At 32.8% G+C, this 24,907-nt stretch overlaps 1 protein-coding gene across 1 annotated transcript in view; it reads right to left on the bottom strand.

Annotated features, from left to right (window-relative positions):
* Window positions 1-24,907, bottom strand: part of LOC114330466 (angiotensin-converting enzyme-like) — a 537,413-nt gene that overhangs the window by 136,458 nt on the left and 376,048 nt on the right. The window lies entirely within an intron of this gene.

The following is a 24,907-nucleotide window of genomic DNA, read 5'->3' as shown; positions in this document are numbered from 1 at the left end:
ATTAATTTATAATGGGAAATAAGCCACAATATTATTAAAAAATGATTTTTATTAACGTTTCGACGCCCAAATCGGGTGCCGTTGTCAAAATACAAAATACTATTAACATAAACAAAAATGTTGTTGCTTAGTAAAAAAAATTCTTCTAATAATTTATTTAATTTGACTCATTTACATCGGCAATTCAGATACATATGATACATTTTAAAGTAGAAGACTTTAAAATGATATTGCCAATATTTATGAGTTGCGTTCCTGGGACGACTTTACTGAAAGATAGTTCATTCGATTACATGAAATCAACCCCAACTCAACAATATCCGTCACAAAAAAAAATCATAGCATGTGATCTGTCTTTAAAAAGACAACCACGTGCAAGGGTGACATTAAAATTCTCGCGTTATTCAGTGGAGAGATTCAAGTATAGTCCTGAAAGAAACAGATAGTAAACAGAGGAAAATCAAAAAAGCGGCTCTAATTATGCTAAACGAAACCATTTGTGTCGCAAATTCCTCGGTGGAATGCAGTATGATGTGGATACCCATACTGAAAGAGGAAGTCAATAGAAAGAAAATACCACAATTAGTAAGTCAATAGTCGAGTTAGTACATATTTTATATTTTAGTATTACTTATATAACCATGTATTATTGATATTATTTATAATTTAAACAACATTATAGTAAAGTCAGAATTTGGTATTAATTTTGAGAGTAAATTAAATGTAAGACCAAATACTTACGATGTCGGGATAGTATCACGAGGTTTTTCCTGGTTTTCCCTCGTGATTTACTATGAGATCTCTAACGCGAGAATTTTAATGTCACCCTTGCACGTGGTTGTCTTTTTAAAGACAGATCACATGCTATGATTTTCTTTTGTGACGGATATTCTTGAGTTGGGGTTGATTTCATGTAATCGAATGAACTATCTTTCAGTAAAGTCGTCCCAGGAACGCAACTCATAAATATTGGCAATATCATTTTAAAGTCTTCTACTTTAAAATGTATCATATGTATCTGAATTGCCGATATAAATGAGTCAAATTAAATAAATTATTAGAAGAATTTTTTTTACTAAGCAACAACATTTTTGTTTATGTTAATAGTATTTTGTATTTTGACAACGGCACCCGATTTGGGCGTCGAAACGTTAATAAAAATCATTTTTTAATAATATTGTTGCTTATTTCCCATTATAAATGGTTAAAATTGTAAAAATGCCACAAGAAAATAGCTTCAGAACAACATTAAAAATGATTAAATCTAATCATTGTAACAAAGTATAAAGGAATTATGAGAAAAAGATCTCTTGTCATTATGGGATTATGGAATTATGAGAAAAAATAGCTATAGTGTTGCTAAAACGAACTTACGGTAATGAAATTGACGTTTGGACGACAGATTCTGCCAGAAACTCGAAGACATAGTTGTAATACTGCATAAACTAATTAAAGAGGACTACGCTAATATTCTGAAAAATTATGTTTAACAATCATAAGACTTTGAATCGAAAAATTACTTCTATTACTTTTCGGGATGATTTTAAAAATCATGTAGCACTTGAATAATCACAGATGAGCTTTCAAAATAGCTTCATATTTGGCCTTTGACATACTGGCCTACTGACACAAATAAAATCCCAGACCTTATCGACTTCTTTGTAGTCCGAAATATTTCAACAATTTACATAGAGATAGAAGAGGCATTTGATATGAACTCTGACCATTCTCCAATTATTCTCACACTCAGTGACACTGTTATTGTTAACAAAAATACTGACTGGAAAAGTTTCCAGATAGACCTTGAAGAGAAGATTAACCTCTCAGTTCTATTAAGAACCGTTGATCAACTAGAGGCAGAAGTAGAACTACTCAATAAAAATGTACAACAAGGTGCTTGGAACAACAGCAAGAACAGTGTCGAAATAATAAAAGGAAATAACTACCCGAAAGAAATCAGAGAAATGATAACCGAAAAAAGAAAACTGAGACGCAAGTGGCATCAGTCTAGAGCACCAGTTGATAAAACTAGATTAAATAATGCCACACAAAAATTAAAAAGAGAAATTCAAAAAATTAAACACGAATCGGTTAGCATCTACCTAAATGAACTATCAAATGATAGCGCTACTGATTACTCATTGTGGAAGGCTACCAAACGATTAAAAAGGCCAATCTTACAGAATCCACCAATTAGAAATACCAATGGTAGCTGGGCAAGAAGCAATATACAAAAGGCCAACAGGTTTGCTGATCACCTAGAAAATACTCTTGAACCAAATGAAGAACAAGAAATAATTAACTGGGAGCTCCCTGATCAAGATGAAATGGAGATTAGCCCTGTAACTCCAAAAGAAGTATATTTGGAAATAAAAGAAAATATAAATCCAAAGAAAGCTCCTGGATTTGATCTGATTACTGGGGAAATGTTAGAGCAAATTATAATGACACTATAACCAGAAAAACTTCCACAAGAAGCTTCTTCATATAGGCCTATTTCACTGTTACCTGTCATGTCTAAATTATATGAAAAACTACTCTTGAAGAGACTAAAACCGATTATGGAGGAAAAAAATCTAATTCCCAATCATCAGTTTGGGTTTAGAGAAAACCACTCAACGATAGATCAGGTGCATAGAATAATAGATATAGTAGAAAAAGCTTTAGAAGAAGGAAAAGTCTGTTCTGCAATGTTCCTCGATGTAGCGCAGGCTTTTGACAAAGTGTGGCATGACGGATTATATCATAAAATGAGGTGCTACTTACCAAAACAATATTCTGAACTACTAGAATCATATATATCCGACAGATACTTTCGAGTTAAAAATGAGGAAGCATATTCTGAATTAAGAGAAATTAAAGCTGGAGTTCCACAAGGAAGTGTCCTAGGGCCAGTGCTATACCTGCTCTATACCAGTGATATTCCATCATTAGAACCTAACACAATTGCGACATTTGCAGACGACACATGCATTCTAGCAGTCGGACAAAACCACGAGGAAGCAGCAACCATGCTACAGAATTCTGTTGAACAAATTAACATCTGGACCAGGCGATGGCGTATCAAATTAAATGAAACAAAATCTGTTTATGTCAATTTTACTAACAAAAGAGAACAACATATCCCAGTTAGTATAAATAGAAACCAAATACCTTATGCAAATACGGCAAAATATTTGGGTATGACATTAGATTCCAAGCTACGTTGGAAAGCGCATACTAAGAAAAAAAAGGAAGAATTAGAAATCAAGTTCAGAAAGATGTACTGGTTGATGGGAAAAAAATCCACTCTGTCTACTTATAACAAATTGTTATTGTATAAGCAAGTCCTTAAACCGATATGGACATATGGGATACAGCTATAGGGCTGTACAAAAGAAAGTAACATCCAAATTATACAACGATATCAGACCTTCATCGAGAGCTCCAGATGGATACGGTTATCCAGACAGTAAGTAAGTTTGCCGAAAGTCATGAACAAAGGCTCTCCAACCATGTGAATGTCGAGGCCATCAATCTCCTAGACAACTCCAACCAGATAAGAAAACTTAAGAGAACGAAGCCGTTCGAGTTAGTGCAATAAGTTCAAGTGCGTGAAAGTGAAAAAGCAGAGTAAAGTGCGGCTAAAGTGTACACGTTAGCTAGTAGTACTGTAATGTATTAGAGCCTAAGGAATATTGTTGAATATGACCTTAGATAAGTTTTTTATAATATTTTGTATATAGAACTAACTTGCTTATTGATCATAATAATGATCAGATAGCAATAATCATATATAAGATTCCTGTTGGAGTTTTATTAAATAAAATAAAAAAAAATATTTGGCAAAGATTGTGAAGATTGTGTTTCTATATTTTTTTAGACGAACTGGTCGTACAGCGGCAAATTGGCTTATTCTACATCTTTTAATTCAAGAGGAATATATGCAATCTTCTGGCACAGACTTTAGTATTAACAGCTACTTATGTAGCGGGAACGGACATCTCTACATGTCCTCCGAAGCACGGTAGCGTCTCAGTTGAATTAGAAATGAAAGAATTTCTGGTGTCTGCACCAGAAACGAATCTGAGCCATCCGACTTGGTAAGCGAATATCTAGCCACCAATTTTTCTATTAAAAAACGACTAAACACAAACTAAGTTTATACTAAGTACTACAAAAATGGGACATCTTGGATATTAAAGCACTCTATGTAACGCACAGATGAATGTGGCTGAATTTTTATGTTTGTGGGTCACAGTGTTGCCATGCTGTTTTCTATATATTTTTTTCATAATTTCAATCAATGTTAAATGTACCTACAAGAATAATAAAATAATAACGTTTACTTCTCCGTCATTATTCTAGGTAAAATGACAAATGAGGTGTCAAATGAAAGCTTATAATCCAAGGATAGTACTAATTGTGAGAAATTAGACCTAGATTGTCTGTCCCTCAAAAAATAAGCGTTATATTGGGGATTTCTAATGTTGACATTAAAAGTTGCACTATTTTATTTTCTACAAAACATTTTGATCTAAAACTTACCAGAAAACTCTTTTGTACTCTTTACTTTAAAATAAGCGTAATCAAGAAGCTAAATTTTAAAATTCGTCACACAACTTTTGCGATTAAACTTTGCAATGCACAAATCCGCACCTTTTTCTTTGAAAAATTCATAACCTTTATCATGATAAGAATAAAAACTTGAGGCAGATACCTTTGTCTTCAGAAATGTTACAGATATATAGTGTAAAAATTTCAGAAAAACATATTGAAATGGAACAGAGTTGTAGCGAGGTAAACGCAAGAAAACGTGATTTCTTTTTTTTATATTTTTAGGTTAAAATTGCGATTTTGACAATGTTCCCCCACATAAAATTCAAAATAAACTTCATTTTCGTTTTCAGCACCCTCGAAAATATAAAGTATGAATAAAATTAGCCATTCATCCCTCTGTGGTCAGTATCTCGAAAACTAAGAGCTTTTTTGAGGGTGTCACGCTCGTGTATAATATCACAAAAATTGTAACGTGATAATATGAAGAAATAGAGGATACGGCAACGATATCACAAGTGATGGTCGGATCGAACGCCAAAATCTACACAGACATATTAGGGTGCTTTAATATCCAACATGTCCCAAAAATGTATAGGAATCTACTGATATGTCCGCGCCTTCTTCGCAGGAGACTTAATAGAAGTACAAAAAAGGGCTCGGAATCAAACTGAATAATATGGTTTGACAAGAAGAAGACAAATAACAGAAACTACTTCTGACTACTTCTTATCGCTCGGTACCTACGCCTCTAGGTGTTTGCACGGGTCCGAAACAATCTGACCCGCCGTGAGACGCTTGCAGTACAATATACAAAATATACCATCGCCATCTGTCATGAAAGGCTCAAAGTGTCGCCGGAAGTGTGCCGATAGTTATTCGTTTGGACGAATAGTTGGACTTTTCCCCAACTGTCATCAATACGACTAACTTCACGCATAACTTTGATACGAGAATTATAAAAAAAAATATGCATTGAAATCCAGATCCCGTAATTCGTTAAGCGTGATAAAGTGAGTACAAAGACATACATATTTCTTTCTTTGTAATTACAGCTTCAATTTACCGTACACTTCTAGTGGACTCTGCCGATATGGTAGAGTCGTGTTGGGGAAAACTCGCGCGCCCAGTTATTGAACGTTAGTTTTATTTGTAAAGATCGGAGACGACCAGAGACGACCAAGAGTGTAATCACCCACCAGATGGTCCGACCAAATTCAGAATTCAACCACCCACTCATTCTGCAGAACGGATAAAATTTATTAGGAGTATTTGAGGAAATCACGATCCTCAGTAATGGGGAAATGACAAGAGATAGGGGGATATTATAACTTTACAGTAATACTTGTAACATGACAGCATTATAATTAGAATATATTTAGATCCTAATTAATCTGGTTAACGCAAAAGTTGCTGTAAGTGTAAATGGTTTGATTTTCAATATCACGAAAATTAAGTGGATGACAGTAAGAAAAATATATAAGTACTACTACTATCGGCTTACAGCGTTCTTCGACGCCATCCAACTTCTAACCGCCATTCTTATATGTTTAATCAGAGACCTTTAGGGATTTCCCTCCCTCCAGCTTCTTCTCGTGCTTCCTCTTTTCCTTCTTCCTTGTGGTGTCCAAGTCAAAATCTGTTTAGGGATCCTGTCATCTGGCATTCTCTGTACCTACATGTATGTACTATATTAGATGTTCTGTTTTGTTTGTTTTGTTTTTATGTCATCAATTATTGTAGGGGAAGGGGGGGTATGATGGGGTAGCTAAGGAAAATAACAAAAATACAACATAATTACTACGTTTATTACTATTACTAATTAATGGCACGTTACGTCATTAATCTAAATATGATTTGGTACAATCTTTGGAAAATCAACCTATCACATTTTTCAACAATTAGCCATTAATAAGAACATTATGAAAAACCATCTTGCCCCATACTATGGGGTATGATGGGGTAATGGAATTGGGGCATGATGGTGATGCTAATTAATTCTCACAAAACAAACAAAAATTTGTATTTGCTCCAAATCTTCATTGTCCATCCTAGCACAAGCATTGTGAGCTCAACATCCACAGATCTGGCAGTCTACCCAGGGTTCTGACGATGTCACTTTATCTATGGCTGTTTTCATAGCATCTCTCGATCACTCTCCTCTTTTTGTTTTTTTCTTGTAAGTACGTACCATGGTATTATTTTCCCTGTGCCTCATCAATTGCCTCATATTTTCCATGTCGAGTTTTTAATCTGACGATAGTAGAAATATCTTGCTTTGGCAGGTTATACTTAAATATGTATTCAGGTGGCGGAGAAAGTTCTTGATGTAAAGAAAAATATAAATTTTTTGATATGCTTGAAATATTTTTCAATTGTTTTTTCCATATTTTATTTATTCTAGCTTTGACGTCATTTATTGCATATGTCGATAAGATCTGAGTTAGGATCTCTAGTATTCTCTCATTTGGTAGGTATCCGATATCTTCTTGATTTGCCTGCTGCTCTTCTCAAGAAGTCCATTTCTGAAATATGTACTTCCAACTCAACTCGTTCTAAACCGTGCAGTCCTTAAACGAGTAGACCATTTTAAATTCCTTGGCAGCTAAATGACCACATTAGTCATTGTGACGAGAAAATTCTTCCAGAATTGAAATTCGTCGCAAGGTTTTCATGTCATGGAAAAGTGTATTATGCAACACAAATATCTCTATCCACCCCCTCGAAAAATCTTTCAGACATCACATGTGGTCGGTTTTGTTATTTGGATGTGAGACCTGGACTCTAAGCAACAACGATGAAGAGGTTGGAGACAGTTGAGCAGCTGTGAAAAAGCCAAAAAGTTTGAAATTATTTTTTTTTCTGACGTTTCATAGGTACCTATGTGACTGCCGCAAATTGTCTTCCGAGAAATTACAAGAGTTGAATGCATGACCTTTTGTAATATTTACACAGTTGAAGATTAAACGTCAGCAGGGAATAATAATAATTACAGACTATACATAGATAAGACGGATCGCATTTATCTACGTTTAGAAATTTAGAATGTAGTCGTACAAAACTACTGATAAAGGTATGTAGAAAATTAAGATTTACTCACTTTTTTTGACAAAAAGAACAAACCAAACCAAGTAAAATGATTTATTTTTTGAAATTTCAAATCTATATAATACCCAACAGATAGGCAGCCATATTTTTAACATAAAAGTAGACCATTTGCATTTTGTAATAACTCTTCTATACAGTTTAAAGGATTGCATAAACAGTAGGAAAGAAACAAGCATCCTTAAAAACTGCTCTCATGGTTGCCTATACACAAGGTAACAATTTAATTAAATGGGGACAATAATAATTCTTCAAGTGTTCAGTATTAATTTTAATATTAATTAATATAGGTAGGTATTAAAACTCAATTAACAAAGTGAAGATTATGCATCATTATATTATAAAAAACAGTACCATTAGGTCTGATTGTATAAATATTGGAAAATTCTCAGAATTGATCTCTTAGTTTCCTATATAAAAGGTGACAATTTAAATAAATGGAGAAAATTCCATGAAAATTCTGTAACAATTAATATTTATGTGACTATTGATTAATATATTATTGGCATATTTTAATATTGTAAAGGGAACGTTGTGTATAATAGAATAATAGAGCAAATACCATTGGACCTTTTTCTTACAGACTTAGGTATCACCTTATCATGAAAGGTATAACTTCTGATTTAAACAAGATGGTTAAAAGGTATTTATGGAAATTAACATTCAAAATAAGAATAAGGGCAATTTCATGTTTTATCAATTTATTTTTATTTTTTTTTTAATTTTGCACCTGAAATCGAAGGCAATCTTCTGTTCAATTGGCAGTATAATACCAATACCTACTCCGCAATTTTCGCTTGCAAGATTTATTATTGTTAACATGGTTGCATATAAGAAAGTACACTCAAAACAAATTAATTGAATGAAAACATCATAAAAGGTTCAGATAGAAATAAATAAGGAATTATTGAGCAATATACCGTGATGTCAGTATTCACCTCATAAGTTCCTTAATGTTCAGATTTTTTACTTGTACAAGGTTTGTCAAGAAGTTGGTTTTTCTGAAATTTATGTTTAACCCCATTTCAGTACACTTTACACTTTTACTGGAGGCCGCCTTGGTAAAGATTACGATACTTTTCAGACACTTTTTTCAAACTTTGCTCATTACCTATCCCATTCATTTCCATATGATTGGAAATAATGCTCTACTACTTATTAGCCCAGTAAATGACCGTTTTGTAATGTAATTTTTAGGGTCAACACCGTATTGCATCAAAATTTGAAATTAGGTTTCACTTACCCTCCACTTCAAAGTTGAACTTATGCCGTTGGTTGCCTCTACTTGGGAAGTGACAGTCACCCCTTCCCGGGGTAAAAACATATATGATTGAAATAAGTAGTTCTGAAATTTATAGAATTTTTTAACCTCGGTCACCCTAAGTCAATATCCTGTTAAAGGTATTGGCGAGTGAAAATATTTATTTTCCAACAAAAAAAAAAACAAGTTTTCATGGAGTTTTTCGCAAATAACTCAACTGTAAATCTATCTATACCATATATTGGCTCTTAATACATACAGGGAGTTCGTTAAGGGGGTCCGAAAAAAAATCCATCCTTAGAAGAACTCGAAATGGCCAGATTAAGATAACATAAGTTAAACGCATGAAAAACAGTATATATTTCAACAATCTGACGATTTGAGCGGGGCGTAAAGAAATGAGCGAGTCACAAAATTTCACAAAAAAGCGAATATTTCGCGAAATGAATGTCAGATCGAAAAACCAAAAAATATGTGTTCAATAACTGAATAAGAAACAGAAGAATAGAATGAAATGAACACATAAGCCGAATGACAACAAGTAGGATAGACAGAACAGCGAGAGACGGTTCCCCAATAGGAAGACGATCAGTGGGAAGACCACGAAAACGATGGAACGACAACTTACTAGAGGCACATTGAAAAAACTGACAGAGTCATGTCTATACAAAAGAAGAAGAAGAAGAAGAAGAAGAAGAAGAAGAAGAATGTTTTTCGAAAATCTATCGAATAATGCCAAACACGACAGCCTAGGGCGAGGGGTGGGGAGTAAATTTAAAAATTTTAAATACGAACCCCGCAATATTTAGCGAAATGAACATCAGATCGAAAAACTAAAAATACACGTATCGTGAGCCCCCACATAGGTGAGGTGAGGGATACTTTAAAGTAATAAATAGGAGCGCCCATTTTTGAAGTTATACTTCTTTACGCGCGATATGAGGGTGAATTTTTATATGTTAAAACCTACGATCCCGGCGCATGCGCATTATAACTTTGTTCTGATTGGATGTTCAAATGACATGTCAAAAATTATCCAATATGGCAGCTGTAGCGCAGCTGTGGTTTGGACGGTTGACGGTTTGGTTATGTATGGTTGTTGCCACGGTTAGTAGACTTTATTACGGTTGTCTTGTCCGACCGTGGTGGGGATATTTTTGACTTTACGTCACAAGAGTTTACATTCCCATATTTTTAAATGATTTTCGATCATTGAATGTGTGTTATTGTGTATATATGTGTATTATTTGTGTTATTATGAAATAATTAGACAAATAGTACACATTTTATCTTATACCGGGTGGTGAATCGTAAAAAGGGCCATAGGAAACTCAATGTAAAATTCTGAATTGTTGAATTCCTGCTTCCCTAATTATTTTACATCAAAAGTCATGAGAGAATACTTGTAGAGAATTGAAATCTGTATTAAAACCAAAAGTTAAAATTGTTCTACGATTTAAATGCATTCCAAAATTTTGAAAAATATGATACATTCGCCACAATAGGTATGCGTGTAAAAGTAAGGCCACACGTTACTATTTAACTGACAGTGCTCACACCATTGACTGAATAAAAAAATCTTTATTATTAATCCTTTCTCCGCAACTGAGGGTATCTTATCAACTGTATTGTTTTTAAACAATAGATGATAAAATAAAAATATTGACAGTTCAAAAATGTGAACATTATTGCATTGTGTGTAGTGTGTGTGTGTGGCCTAAGTTTGGGCTGAAAACTAAAATGTATTACATTTTTACAAAATTTTGGAATATGTTTAATTATGTAGACCAATTTTAACAGTTATTTCCAATACAGATTTCAATCCTGTACAAATAGTTTCTAATGTCTTTTGATGTACAATAATTATTAGGGAAGCTGGAATTCAACAGTTCAGAATTTTACATTGAGTTAATGCAAAATTTTGACGCATGTCAAAATTCTCAATGTGTTTTAATTGTATTCATTTTTTGAAGTTATACTTCTTTACGGGCGTAATGACGGTGAAATTTTATATGGGAAAACCTAGCGACCGGGCGCATGCGCATTATAACTTTGTTCTGATTGGATGTTCAAATGACATGACAAAAATTATCCAATATGGCAGCTGTGGGACTGCGTTTGGTTATAATGTATGCTTGTTGCGTTTTAAAATTTGTAGGAAGAGAAACAACAAACAAAAAGTTAGTTAATGGTTATACTGCCTTTTTAAATAGTTTTCATATTATATTTTTGGACTTATTTACATAGAAGAGATGATTGTTTCATGCCAATGTGAAAGCTCATCAAACTGTGCCTAGTATGAGTGCCGCAGATCTCGCTTATTCAAAGCTAAAGAATCTTTCACTGGTAAGTGTTTTATAAATAGTTGATCAAATTTTGTTATGATATTTGAACATAGCCACTTTGCACAACGCAAGTGATTGCGAAATTTATTAGTCGTTATACGGGCTCCGATACCTACCTTGAACCTACCAAAATACATAAGTAGTATGTAATACTTTTATTTACATAATTTATATTTATATTTACATAATATATTGTCTTCTTACTCTATGTTTTGTTGTATTTTTTCAATTCTAAATCATTTCAATTCAAAATCAAAATAATTTAATTTACATAAGTTAAAAATGTCAAAAGGTTAATCTGTTTAGTTAGACGATCTTCGCACATAATGACAAGCTGTCTCTGTGGCGCAGTTTTAATGCGAGAGAATCCCAATACAACGCAAATACCAGCCGCGTGGTAAGTTGGTTCGAATCCCAATAGAAACTTTTATTTTTTTATTTTTTTTTATACATTTTATGATTGTAGGATTGTATGATTGACCTAAGTATATTTATTATATAATTTTATTTTCAGAAAATACGTATTTAGTTAAAAATTTTTCCGACAATTAATGTTCAGAAATCATTTGTGGCATTTTTAGTGTGTTTGTGTGTGTTTTATTTTTTTATTATTTTAATTTTTGGCACTGTTTTAATAAAAATGTTTGAGAAGTAGTAAGTATAAATTAATTTAATATTTAAATAAAATATAAATAAAAAGTATATTAATTTCGTTTATAATCATATAATCATATAATAGAAGTATAACTTCTTACGTGCGTACAAAGTACACACACATTCTTTTTTCGAATTCTGAGAAAACTAATAAATATTTTTGAAAAATTTAAACTCAGAATGAAAGACTACATTATTACCGAGGGCTGAAAGTCCCTGAAAACTTCTATAATGTTTATTTTAATAAGTTACAGGGCTGAAAATAAAAGAGAAGTGTGATGTTTAATTTCAAATATTTCATTCAATAGAATCTGCTCGTTTATTCTAACGGGCTTTCCGCCCTCGGTAATAATGTAATCTTGCATCCTGCGTTTAAATTTTTCTAAAATACTTGGTTTTCTCAGGATTCGAAAAAAATCATATTACGATTCAAATGACAGTAAACTCTCGTGACGTAATCTCACCCTTAATGTTCATTGGTTAGTCGATTTAGGCAACCGTAGTAATGCCTAAGAACCGTGGGTTGTTGCGTTTAAAATTTGTGGGAAGAGAAACAACAAAGGTTAGTTAATAGTTATACTGCCTTTTTAAAAAGTTTTCATATTATATTTTTGAAGTTATACTTCAAAATGTTTTAATTTATGTATGTATCAGTCCAGAAAAGGTGTGGAAAGAATATATTAGTGTTTCTAAATATATTTTTCTACAAACGTGTTAAAAATGCAATTTTTAGGACTCCATAGGAGCGTTAAAAATGCTACTTTAAGGCACTGGTGCTTTAAAATTTTTAAGGCACTGCAGTTAAAAGTGATTTGTCAAATTGTGAAACGTCAAAATATTTATATTTCATTTATTAACATTAATATTAATAATACAACTTGCGCAATTTGAAAAAGGTGGTTTAAAAGGTTCTTTATTATAATTTTGTGTCTTTGGATTTGTCTTCATTGGGCGTAAAATAATAAAACATCCTATTTTTATATTTCACTTGTCACTGTAATGTATAATTATGTATATCTGAAAGGTAAGTAGCATGCGGCTTGATGGCCTTGTTGGTAGGGCATTGGACCACAGATCAAAAAATCGCGAGATTGCGGGTTCAAATCCCGGACGATTCATATTTTTTTCTTTTTTTTTTTGTAATATTTAGCATTGTTAAGTTTTGGTTAATTTTTGGTAATTATTGTTAATTTTTTGTATTGTAACTGTTAAGAAGGTATATTTATTTCGTTGAAATTATATTATAATAGAAGTATAACTTCTTACGTGCATACAAAGTACACACACATTCTTTTTTTTTATTGCAGATTTGGATTCCTTACCTAAAGATAAGTAATTTTTAATTGATTTTTTCGAAATATGGATAGATTAGGGATACGTCTATAATCGGAAAAAACGATTGTAGCAAATGGAAAATTAAATTAAAAAATGGAAACTCCCCCACTCTATGGAAAAATTAACTCTTTTTGGTTTTATTACATACCTATTCTTCACAACCCAATAGGTTTCCATAACGCTAGAGTAACGCAAATTTAGCATACCTTCCTCCCCTACTATAGCTCATGAAAAGTATCATTTGTAGCTCATATTCGTCAAATCTCAAATCGAATATTTCAAGGTACAATAACCAAGAAATAAAGCTTTATTCGGAAAAAAATCTGAATAAAACTTTTTTTAAGTGTTTAAGAAAGCTTTCTTATTTTTTTAAAAAGTTTCTTGCAACAAAACTAAGCGAGTTACGCCCAAAATAAAGTTGGCCCCTTTTCATATATTTAGCGCCCTAAATAAAATTAATGGTTGCCACTTTACATTTACGTTATACGTATATTACATACGTATTGTTTATACGATCTGTAAGCTTGACCGATTCGAAGTGCTCATTCTTGAAAAAAATTGGTTCTATATTAAAAAAATGTTTTTTTTAATTTTGAAAAATGGTCGTTTTGCAAAATAACTTAAAAAGTATTAGTGATACGAAAAATCTCAAAAAGTAGAAAAATATAGGTTTTGCTACTCTGCAAATTTAGTTCTATATGCTGGACACTTTTATATAAAAAAAAAACAAGAATAAAGTTTTTTTAAACACTTTTTAAAAGGAAAAATGATTGATTTTTTGGTTATTTCACGTTGATATGTTCGATTTGGAATTTAACGAATAAGAACGCATTTTTCGTGAGCTACAACTTTGATTTTGCTGGGTCTATAGACAAATACAAAATTTTGTTCGTTTTTTTATATGCTACATTTTTGCTAAGAGTATTGTTTTCGATAAAATACTTACTTTTTGGGTTATTTGCAAAAAAAACCTCATGAAAACATGAAATACGTGATAAAATGCAACCTTGTATGACTCTTTGTTGTATGGAGAGTTTGTCGGTGTAGTTTTCTATAATTTTTACGATAACAGTGTGATTCCAGTACAAATTTTTAATGAGACGAATATCTTTGTCATCTAGTTCGATATTTTTTAGCATCTGCATTAACTTTACATGTATTCTTAAAATTCAAAGCATTGAAGTGAAAAATCTTAAAAGTGTAGCTCATTACGTTAATTAATCGAAATTCTGACCATTTTGTAGCATTAAGTTTTTAATATTGCGACAAAGATGGACTTGAACCAGTCTGTGGCATTTAGACGTATCTTCATTAAAATTTCTATAAATCTGAAAAAGTATTACTAAAAAAATGGTTCCATTAGGTAATATTCCCAAAACTTAGAGCTATTTTTTTACAAAGTAAAATGAAGACGTTTCATTAATCAATAGTCCATGTATTATATCATAGCGCCAAGACGTAGACTAACATAATATTGTCGATTTGTATTTGATCGTTCACTTGATAGTAAACTATTGCCATTTATACAAATGCGGACCATATTCTTCTAGGAAGTGGAAAAAATGAAAGTGAATACTTCATTTAATTACATGTTCCTTTATTGTGAAATTCTAATTCAGTTGCTTTTGGATTGAATAATCACGGTTTATATGTACAGAAAGTTTTCAAATATGAAATTTATTACTGTTGCTAAGTTAAGAACAATAAAATAACATTATTAACTTGCATATTTTCATTGTAGTCCTGAAGCTATTTTCCTGTGGCTTTCTGAATTATTATTGTCGTATGAACGGAGAAGAAAAATTATTAACAAGCATTTGAAACATTTTATATGGGGAACCACACGGTTCAGTATTGGATCCTCTACTTTTCCTTAACTTTATCAATAACATCACTAATTTAAAATCGATGGAAAATTTTTTCTTTTTGCTGATGATACCAGTATTACTTGAAGCAACTCAAATATTGCAACTTTTCATACTACTAAAACTTCTGATCTACTCACAATAAAAACCTGGTCCGATTCTAATTTACTCTCTTTAATGTAGATAAAACTATCATTATCCTATACAGGAGCTCTTCAACCTTAACCTCTTAATAACAGCCAGATCAATACTGTTGATTCTGTAAAATTTCTTGGTATTTTTTTAGATAGAAATCTTAAATGGTCCGTTCATATCGATGTGTTAAGTAAGTAACTATCCTCAGCTTACTATGCAACAAGATCTGTTTCGAAGGACCTCAATTTAGCCTCTTCCAAACTAATATATATGTTACAGTTCAAGTTGATTCTCAGTTAGAGTTGACTCCAACTAGTTGGAGTCAACTCCAACTGAAACGAGCAGTAAAAGTTGATTTTAAAAATTTAAATCAACTTATACTAGTTGGAGTTGACTCTTCCTGGATCGATTCAGTAAATGTTGATTATACGAGAATCTCAAGTGCATTTTTGATGACTGTGCTTTTCTTTGTTTTGACCGTTTCAACTACTTATTAGTATAGTTTTTAACGTCGCGTCGCCCCCGTTAGGTAAATTATTCTGATTTGATTTTTTGCACAAACTTACTCGAAAGAAATACATCCGTATAACAATCCTTATAACAAATACACAGGGTGTCACGCGGTACCGCGGTCGAAAAATTGTTTAATAGTTATTTATGTACCAAGTCAGTAAAGTGGCTCTTTATCGAACGAGTCTGATATTACGAGCAGAGGAAGCGAAGCGAGCAACAGACGCGTTCGATAAAGAGTATTGAGGTGGTGCGTACAAAATTGTATCGTCAATCATAAAAAACATTAACATTTACTTACAACTTTGAGGAAGTTTTTTTAATTTTAGACGAAATAAAAAATTCGTATGACAGTAATGACAGTAATGACAGATGACTTTTGCATGATGGCCGGTTTTGATGTTTAATCGATAGTTATCAATATTGTATACCTACCTAATTACTAAATCTGTAAAGTTTTGATTTGTTTTGTATGAATATAATTGCAAAACACTACAGAATTTTACTTTTTGACATAAATTTTATTAATAATAAGATAAATTTTGTACTATATTTTTAATAATTAAAGTAAATAAATTTTAATTTCACTCAAATAAATAATCGATTGCTGCCATTGACCCCTTACATTCAGTCTCGGTTAATTTGATTAATAATCGCGGTAGGTAAAGTAACATTCTTCTTTCAATACAACAAATTGTTATTTTACTGCCGAAAATGAGGGCAAATGAGTACAATAATGAACGATTTTAGTGACGTTTGGCGATAAACAATGATTTTAAACAAATTCGCAAAAATAATTTTTTCACTTCGTACAAATTTGTTTTAGATCCTTTGGGCCGTTTTTTCTCTAAAATTGACTGTTGTCGAGTTATTAGCGACTTAAAATTTGAAAACGCCAAAATAACCATTTTCAAGGTTTAATAACTCGGTTAAAGATAATTATTGTGAAAGTCGAGCGAGCGGCCGTGGAGTAACGGCATAATCGCTGGCCTCATACGCCAGTGCACGTGGGTTCGAGCCCTGCCAAATACAAACCATTTTCATTTCCAATAATGACACGAGCCGTCTCACCGTGCCTCGGAGAGCACGTTAAGCCGTCGGTCTCCCTAGGCTAGTGTACATCGACACTAGTTACTTGAAACAGGGTTAAAGATGTAATTGGCGCCGGAACTGTCCGAAAGGCAAAAAGCCATACGATATTATATATTATGAAAGTCAGAAACTAAAAAAAATGAAAGATTAAAGTTACCTCTATAGAATCCTGAAGAAACTTTTGTCATTATTTCACTAATAAGATATTATTTTTAATTATCAACAATGAGCGCTAAGCGTGTATTGAGGCGGCCGTCAATGTGAGTGCGAGTGAGATTCACCATTGGACGGCCGGAATGGTGCATCTCTTTAGCACTCACCATTGATGGCCGCACAATACGCACTTAGCGCTCATTGTTAATGATTAAAGGTAACAGCTTAGTAATAAAATAGTGACAAAAATTTCTGCTGGTTCTTGTAGAGGGGGCTATAAACTTTGATTTGGTCACTTTCTGACTTTCATATTAATGGATTTTAACCGAGTTATTAAGCCTTGAAAATGGCTATTTTCGCATTTTTCAAATTTTAAATCGCGTATAACTCGACAACAATCAATTTTAGAGAAAAATCACAAAATACATTTTTTTACTCAGAATAACCCAAATGATCTAAAAAAAAATTATTCGAAGTGAAAAAATTATTTTTGTGAATTTGTCTAAAAAAAATTGTTTAAACAATTTATCGATCACGGTACTGCCTGGCACCCAGTAGATTTGTTATAAGGACCTCTTTTTGAGTAAGTTTGTGCAGAAAATTCGAATCGGAGTAATTTACCTAACGGGGGCGACGATACAAGCTAGACTAATTTGAACATATTCAGTAACATTTAATTTCTAGAATTGGCTGTTTGTGTGAATCAGAATCAACTTTTACTAAATGGCATTGGGAAGAGTATAGTTTTCCTAGTTGGAGTCTACTTTTACTAGTAAATGTTGAATATAAATCTTCATTCTATATTTATAATCAACTTTTACTGAAACCAGCCGTTAGAGTTGACTCGAACTAGTAAAAGTCAACTCCAACTGGATAATCAACTTGAACTGTAACATATATATTTTTTATTTTGCCCGAGTCGCATCTTTCCTACTAAGTATGGTATCCCTTTTACAAATGAAACAAACATCAGAACAAGCTTAATAGTTATTGTGGACTTAGACCGGTTTTTCATAGAACGCACGGAACTCGACCGCTTTTCCATACAGCAGTTACCTTTATTCAAAATTTTTAGTGATTTAGATCACATTTTAGTTAATTTAAAGTGCACGTGGTAAAAGAGGAGACACGAAACTAGAATAAATAATGATATACATATCTATAACTTAAAATCGGGTATAATGTGACTTGTTAAAGCAGGGAGATCCACTGTCCACAGTACTTTTCAATTTCTTGTTGGAGCCGATATTGAGAGAGAGTGGAATACGAACGAAAGGTATGATCTTTGACAACAGAAACCAGGCTCTGGCCTTTGCGGATGATGTAGTGCTAATGGCAAGAACGGAAAGGGAACTGCTGAGGATTTTCAAACTCTTTGAAGTAAAGGCTAAGCAGTATGGACTGAGAATTAATGAGCAAAGAACAAAGTATATGAAAATGGAACAGACCTCAGATGAAGACACACAACTGAAAATTACCACAAACAACGAGAATAAAGAGTATTGCTTCAAAAAGGTGACGGAGGTTGAGTATCTAGGAGTAACCCTAACAAGTACAGGGGAAGAAAGTCAGGAAATTGAAAAAAGAATCTCGAGAGGAAGAAAGACAGTCGGAGCCCTACAAAAACTACTAAGGGCCAAAAACATCTCCAGAGAGGCAAAATTAAGACTCTATAGAACAGTGATCCAGCTCACAGTTCTTTACGGGAGCGAAACATGGGTCATGAACAAAAACCAAGAAAATATGCTGAACATCTGGGAGCGGAGTATCCTAAGGAAGATATTCGGGGGAGTAAAAAACGATCAAGACGTTTGGAGGAGACACGAACAAATGCAGAGATCAGATAGCTGTACCGGAAGCCAGAAATAAGCCAGATGGTCAGAACAAAGAGACTAAGTTGGTTAGGTCATCTTGCGAGAATGGCTGACGGAAGGTGGGCAAAGGACTCGCTGCTGAGAGGGGAAGGAAAGAGGAGAAGAGGACGACCCAGGAAAAAGTGGCTAGAAGCATGTAAGGAAGACCTGCAAACAATCGGGATATCAAATTGGAGAACTGCGGCCATGGACAGGAGAAAATGGAGAAAATGGAGAAAAACCGTGGAGAAATTCCAAGCCATGGGCCTTTAAGGCCTGTTGAGCTATATTATATATATATAATGTGACTTGATCGTTTTCCCCCTTTACCTACCTACTCTATGTATGTAATACAGATTCGAAATAAATTCTTTTCATCCAATTTTGATCTAAATTAAGTATTTGAATCAACTTTCTTAATCAATTAGCAAATTAGATAACAACCAGAAACGTTTCAAAAATCTAAATCACGAATCTCCTAACTCTTCACAATATTGTAAGATAAAGTTGAATAAACATTAAGAATATTCGAAAGGAAAGTCCTCAGAAGAATTAGGGATCTGATAAAAAAGGAAAACAGGGAAATAAGAAGATGAATGAACCACGAAATAGAATACATAAGGGAGATGATGACATGAACGGAAAATATATAGTTACATTTAGTGCAGAGTCAGATGATATGGACACATAGAGAGAAGGAAAGCCTATTGATTAAAAGGGTCACCAGATGGAAACCAGAAACTAAAAAATCGAGAAGAAGACCTAGAGAGATATGGGACGACAAAGTCCTCCTGAGTAATAAAAATAAACTTACAAATATTTTCAAAAGCTCAAAATATTCCTTTGGAGTTAATAATATATCATTACTGTTAATTCAAGTATTTATTGTATTGATCAAATTCGCTAAAAACCCTTATAAATAAATTAATTCGCATTTAAAAAAAAATTACAATTTTAAACGGGTATAAATACTATTATTGGCGGTGTGCAAGTACTTGGAGGGGATACTAGAAACGATCGTGCGAGAATAGCGGAGAAATATTGTAACTTTCTTAAATAATTCATATTGTCAATTGGAATTGTCAAATTGACGTATATTTCATACCTACTGTCATTGAAGAAGAAAAATTATATATTGCTCCACAATATTGATATGATATGCTATTATTATACAGTGCTAGTCAAAAGTCCGTACCCCCCCTCGTATCTTTGAACGGTTATACCTATAATAGTGAAATTTGGAGGGAGAAAATAAACGGACATAAGCTTCTTAACTAGTCATGACAGGTGACGTAATAGTGACAGATGACGTTACAGAGCCACTGTGACCAATAATTTTAAATGGGACCTTATGGCAAGTGATACCTCGTTTGAAAGGTATTGAAAATACCTATTCAGTCATACTAATTTTGTTTGAGTTTAAGCTAATTTTGATGAACAAATGAAATAAATATAAAATTGTAGTTTCGCATTTAATTAATAAAAATTGACGTTTAATAAAGGTTGACGTTGACGTAAAAACTACTAGAGCATTAAAAAACGTCAAATTTTTTGACAAAAAATCCATAGGCGGACATTTGAATTTTTATTAATTAAATTCGAAACTACAATATTATATTTATTTAATTTATTCACCAAAATCAAAATCAACCTAAACCCAAAAAATTAGTATGACTGAATAGGTATTTTAAATACCTTCCAAACGAAGTATCACTTGCCATAAGGTCCTATTTAAAATTATCGGTCACAGTGACTCTGTAACGTCATCTGTCACTATTACGTCACCTATCACAACTAGTTAAGAAGCTTACATCCGTTTATTTCCTCCCTCCAAATTTCACTATTATAGGTATAACCGTTCAAAAGATACAAGGGGGGTACGTACTTTTGACTAGCACTGTATAAAGGTAAATTTAATTAATTTTATTTTGCTGCAGTACTGCATTTTAATAACTAATTTTATTTACTACATACAATAGGGGACTTGCATAAAATTTTAAATTCGAAAAAAATGTTATAAATTACAATAGAACATAATTTAAAACATGTATCAAATATTAAAAAGTTTTGTTTGGCTTTCGTTTGGCCCCTAAAGATGATTAAAAATTCAAATTAAAACAGGTGGCCCAAAACGCGTCGTGACGTCATTCGTTTAAATTATGTTTACATTCTTCCAAAAAAGTAAACAGAATTTAAAATTAGACATTATAAACGTCAGTAGAAAATAGTTATATAACCTCACAAGTGTTTTTGATCGTTTGAACTATTTTAAATGTTATTTAATAGTGTCAGTGTCAAAACGAATGCCAAACCTAATAGGGAACTTGCACATTTTTTTATTGCATAATAATATTCAGTTTTCTTTAAAAATAAGTTTTCTGGCCTTGGTTTAGAGAAACTTTAGTCAATTTAAAATAGTTCAAACGATCAAAAACACTTGTGAGGTTACATAACTGCATTTTCTACTGACGTTTATAATGTCTAATTTTAAATGTCTCTGTTTACTTTTTTGGAAGAATGTAAATATAATTTAAACGAATGACGTTACGACGCGTTTTGGGCCACCTGTTTTAATTTGAATTTTTAATCATCTTTAGGGGCCAAACGAAAGCCAAACAAAACTTTCTAATCTTTGATACATGTTTTAAATTATGTTCTGTTGTGATTTATAACATTTTTTTCTAATTTAAAATTTTATGCAAGTTCCCTATTGTTTACGTTTTAATAACCTAAATCTTATTTTTCTTCTTATTATTTTTTGGACTATGACCTTGACAATTATCCAGTAACCAGGACTAATATAATTGGCCAATATAATTAAAATTGCCAATAATGTTGCTGAGCGTAGAAACCAGGTGTCGCTTTGCCGAACTTGCACGGTCCCAATATTAGAGTTCAAGTATTTTAACAAAATTTGTTTAGAAGTCATAAATTAATCTTTGAAATGGGACTTTGTAAACTCATTTGCATGCTTCAAAACCGAGTTACGATTGAAAAAATTTGTATTTTGTAACCACTTTGCACTAATTTTACAATATATCGAGTCCTAATTATTGGATTACAGTTTAGTAAACTTAGTAAACGCCAATTTTTTGTTTTTTAACCCTGGAAGATCACACCTATTTTTTTTTAAATAAACCGCACACATAGGTATCAGATACCCAATGATTTTTTGTGAAGAAATAAAAAAAAGTAAATATTTTATGATTTCCAGAGACTCTCTAATAACTATTGAATACATAAGAATAATTAAATCAATCATTATATTTTCTCTCTCTTAATTGTAGTAACACAAAAGAAAAAAATAATTAACAAACATTTTCTAAAAAACCGGAAACATAATTCAAAATATTTTAATTTAATTTAACAACAAGATGGTCTTTCTAACTAAAATATAACACCTTTTGATTATAGAACTCATATTCATTTTTAGCCAAGTATTTCAGTTTCACTCATTTTAGTGACTACATTCATAAGACAGTGTGGCTCTATGCTCCATGCATTATGCTTTATAGCAAGCCGTGCATGTACGCATTGCTTATTCATCTTTGCCTTTGCAGAAATAACACCTAGTTTGCTTTACTAAATTTGTGTGCTATTGTGTTTTTAGGTCAATAACTTGAACACCACAAACCTCACACATGGGTGCTACATACCCTAGCCTGTATTCAATTAATTTTCGTGATTGGAAATATTGCTCAAATGAGACCGCAACTACACACCCGTCCTTGGCAGACTAGAGACTGAATTTACATAAAGCAGCATTACCATTGAAATGCAGCTGCGCAAGCTACATGCAGTTAAGTGTCGCGATGGGTATCTTACACCCAAGTGTGAGCTTCCAGGGTTAAGGAACAAATTTAATTTGAAAAATTTTTTGGCATGGACACCACAAGGAAGAAGAAAAAGAGGAAGGCCGAGAAGAAACTGGAGGGAGGGAATTGAAAAAGAACTAGAGGAAAGAGAAATTCCTCCAGGTCTATGGTTAAACAGAGAAGAATGGCGGTTAGGAGTCGGAAGACGTCGGAGAACGCCGACGTCTAGCAGTAGTAGTAATAGATCGTTTATAACATTTTTTTTACCACTCGGATCGAAAGCCACCCCAGAAATTCGTAATCAGCAGCCAAAAATACATAAAAAAACTTTGGTAGATCCATCAGAATTGAAAAGGCCACGGTTACTAACTGGCGCCTTATAAGAGAGACTCGAAATAAATTTTATTTCACCCAATTTTTTATCTAAATTAAGTACTTTAATGAATTTTAATTAATTAACTTTCTTAATAAATTACCAAGTTAGATAACAACCAGAAACGTTTCAAAAATCTAGATCACGAATCTCTTCACTCTTCACAATATTGTCAATGAACTCAGGTGAAATAGTGTCTAATGTTGATATTTTTATAACAGCAATAAATATTCATATTAGCACGTGTTACAGTCCACGACAGCTATCACCTAGTTTGTCTAATGCATTTAAATATTTACGGAAGAAAAAATTAGTTTAGTATACAGCATGGACCGAGATTGATACACGGACACAACAAATGGTTGATTTATTTTATTTTGATCTAATTATTTTTTACTTTCATTCAAGTTTAAATTTGTCTGGCCACGTTCTTCTTCTTCTTCTTATGGTGCCTATCCATTGCGGATATTGGACACTAACATGGCTATTTTGACTTTGTTGACTGCTGTCCTAAAAAGTCCGGTAATTGCCGTCAAGTCAAACCGTTTTCGTACGTGATGAAACCGGATATTCTTCATCTTACCTTGAAGATAATTCGCAGAAAGACCACGGCGATCATAGCTCTCGTTTCAGGCAAGCGAGTTTAATCTACACTAAGTTTTGTTACATTGTTACATGTGTCAACATATACAGTCGGAAAAATGAAAAAATACACATGAACGAACATATAAAACACGCTGAATTTTCCTATCACCGTGTCACAAAGAAAATTGTCCAGTGCAACTACATGTAACTATAATTATTACATGTACTTGCGCTGGCCAATTTTTTGTCTGACACGGTGACAGGAAAATACAGCGTGTTTTATAAATATGTTCGTTCATGGGTATTCTTTCATTTTTCCTACTGTACATAACTATAGCCCTACTTAATCTACTTCATTTAGCTCTCTGCATTCAACAGAAACGGAAATGGGCTGACCATGTTGCATGGATAAAGGATGTAAGGATGCAATTTAACTGAACTGAGACCAAGATCAGATAAACGAAACAAAAGAAGACCACCTGTATGACGACAAGATGATCTACGAAATATGACGAAAATTTGTATCTATACTGCACAAGTCCGTGCATTCTAGATACAAATAGGAGGGGCATATGTCTTGCAGTGGACATAAAATGGTCTGATGATGATGGCCTTCAGAATGGACTTCAGAATGAACTTCATGTTGGTATTAAATATGCGAAGCTTGGTATTTGGAGACATCAATTTTTCCAGATAGGGGAGAGCTAAACAAGTTTTTTGCCATTGCCTTTTTAATGTAACATTTAACATCATCTAGCGCCAATACTTCCTAGATATACAAATGAGTCCGACCGTCTCATCTTAAACATTCAGTGACTTGTCTATAGTTGCTGTATTCAGTCTTATTTCCTTTGTTTGCAGCTTTAGCTTTCCACTTGAATACTTTTAAATTTCATGTCGGTAAACTTTTACGCTAAAAGACAGGTGTCATCCGCAATGTAGAGATCCTTCAGATGTATGGTTAAATCTTACATAATTCTTGTCATAATTTTTGTGATCTTTTTGATAACCAGAAAAAGTGGGTAAATATAAATCATTCATGGAGATAAAATCTGATAGCTTGCCCCGATTTGAAGCTAGATTTATGTGCTTTACGGTGTTTCACAGAATCGAAAGCTTTTTCAAAATGCATAAAAAGTCTTGGAACTCTTTGTTTTGCTCTAGGATTAAAAGGACGGTATTACTTAGATTTACATAACTACGTTGGCGTTGTGCTCTACTACCCTGTTCTGGAAGACTTAATTTCCGTGTTTGTAATATTGCGTTTTTTTATATTATTTTTTGTTTAAA

This window comes from Diabrotica virgifera, chromosome 1 (genome assembly GCF_917563875.1).
Source record: "Diabrotica virgifera virgifera chromosome 1, PGI_DIABVI_V3a".
In the NCBI taxonomy this organism is placed as follows: Eukaryota; Metazoa; Arthropoda; class Insecta; order Coleoptera; family Chrysomelidae; genus Diabrotica; species Diabrotica virgifera.
Note: the sequence above shows the minus strand (reverse complement) of the source record. Positions and strands in the feature narration are given on the sequence as shown.